This window comes from Pongo pygmaeus, chromosome 10 (genome assembly GCF_028885625.2).
Source record: "Pongo pygmaeus isolate AG05252 chromosome 10, NHGRI_mPonPyg2-v2.0_pri, whole genome shotgun sequence".
NCBI classification, from domain to species: domain Eukaryota; kingdom Metazoa; phylum Chordata; class Mammalia; order Primates; family Hominidae; genus Pongo; species Pongo pygmaeus.
In genome coordinates, this window is record NC_072383.2 from 45,947,220 (window position 1) to 45,949,789 (window position 2,570).

Here is a 2,570-nt window from a genome sequence, read left to right on the forward strand (position 1 = left end):
AAGTTCCTTACATATAATATCCAATATATATAAGGAACTCCTGCAACTCAATAGCAACAAAACAAAACAAAAACAAAACCTTCTAACAATACAATTTTAGAAAGAGCAAAGGACTTGCATAGACATTTTCCAGAGAAGACATAGAAGTGGCTAACAGTTATATGAAAAAATGTTCAACTTCACTAATCATCAAGGAAATGTTAAAGCTACAATTAGCATCTCACATTTGTTAGAATAACTGTTTTTAAAAAAGCAAAAGATAACAAATGTTGGCAAGAATGTGGAAAAAAGGGAACTCTTATACATCGTTGATGGGACTGTAATGAGTGAAGCTACTATGGAAAACAATATGAGGATTCCCCCCAAAATTAAAAATAGAACTACCATATGAACTGGGAATTCCACTTCTGTGTATATATACAAAGGAATTGAAATCAGGATCTTGAAGAGATATCTGCACTCCCATGTCCATTGCAGCATTATTCAGAATAGCCAAGACATGGAAGTGACTTAAATGTCTATTAACTAACAAATGACCAAAGAGAATACTATGTGTGTGTGTGCGTGTGTGTGTGTGCACAGTAGAATATTCAGCCTGTGAAAAGAAGGAAATCCTGATATTTTCAATAACATACATGAACCTGGGGGACATTATGCTAAGTGAAATAAGACAGACACAGAACGACAAATACTACATATACTCATTACACAAGGAATCTAAAATAGTGAAACTCATAGAAGCAGAGATTGGAAAGATGGTTGTAATGGTCTAGGTGATGGGGGAAATGGACATATTAGCCAAAGGGTACAAAGTTTTAGTTACACAGGATGAATAAGTCCTAGAGATCTACTATACAGCATTATGACTATAAATAATATTATATTGCATACCTTAAAATTTACTAAGAGGATAGATCTTAAGTGTCCTTATACACAAAAATTATAAGGGTGGGAGGAAACTTTTGGAGATGATTGATAGGTTTATGACATAGATAGTAGTGATGGTTTCATGAGTTTATACTTATCTCCAAATTCATCAAGTTGTAACATTAAATATGTATAGCTTTTTGTGTCAATAATACCTCAATATAGTGGATTTTTAAAGATAACATAATTTTCTATGGAAAAAGTCAAAATAATCTACAGCTAAATTATTAGAATTAATAAGAGAATTTAGAAAGTTTGCCACATGGTGTGAATATGCAAAAACTAAATTATATTTTTATAAATAAGCAACAATTAGAAAATGAAATTAAAATGCCATCTTATGGTAGCATTATTGAATACCTAAAAATATATCTAACAAAAGATATTCAGTACCTCCACACAGAAAACTATAACACTTTACTTAGATAAATTAAAGAACTAAATAAATGAAATGATGTACTAAATTCATGTCTATGGGTTGGAAAACACAATACTGTGAGGATGTCAATTCTTCACAATTTGATTTTGTCTTTTATTAGACTTATTGCTCCTCAGTTCCAAATCCACCTTTCATTGTCTATTCTGTGATAATGGGGAATGAATCTGTGAATAAGTTTTTTCATTATCAGCTGACATGATATTAACCCTTGACAGTAGAGAGCAATGGAGGGATAGTGGTGAATGATAGGGTTTTCTTCCTGGTTCAGGTGTGCTCCTCTAGGCAGGCTCCTGCAGTGTGTGTGGCTTTTGTAGCAGCAGGTTCTTGCAGCCTTCATGGCTTTTTAAGTGCCAGGCTCCTTCAGTGCACATGGCTGTACATTGCCTGACGCTATTAACTCCATGACTTTTGCAGTGCCTGGTTATAGCAATGCTCAGCTCAGCAACTCCTACTCCTATGAATGGCTTCCCTTGGCACTCACTTGTGTGTCTTTGCAGTGGAGTGATGCCAACCTGCCACTTCCCTGTTAATGGCCTCCCCTGGCACCCACTCAGATGACTTTGCAGCCTTGGTGTACTTCTCTGCCATTCTGTGAACCATGGGTATTCCCTTTCTAATTAAGTGTAGATATTTGCCCTGGTTGGTTGTGAAGGTGGGGAAGGAGGAAAGTATTCCAAATTTGTTTGTTTCTTGGGTACTCTATCTTGGTCTTGGGAATAGTGACCTCTTCCTATATCTGCTATTTCTCTATTCTTTAGAATTGTCTTTACTCTTCTGGCCAATTCCTCATTATACCAATCCTCTGTTATAGTTAATAATTCTCTATATTAAATTTTTCCTGTTCAATATGCCGTGTGGTTTATGTCTCTTGCTTGCACCTGAATGATATAGAATTGGTTCTTGGAATGTTCTTAGGATGTAGACACACAAATATTGGATTTTGTGATTGGTTTGGTCATGCCCTTGGGTTTGAGTGCAGTACTGAGCTCTTTGCTATGGGAAATGGGTGCTAGTAATCCATGGTATGCAGTGACATTGTATTTAATCAAGCAGTCATCTGTGGTTGATTGCCAACTGAGGAAAGTGCATTGGGGACCCACTTGCTATTATGGCAGTAAGTATGGCTATAATGACTGTGGAGTGGGATGGATTCTTCTGAGTACTTGAATGCTTAGAAAGGAAAGTGACAAGCTTAGGTCCTTTA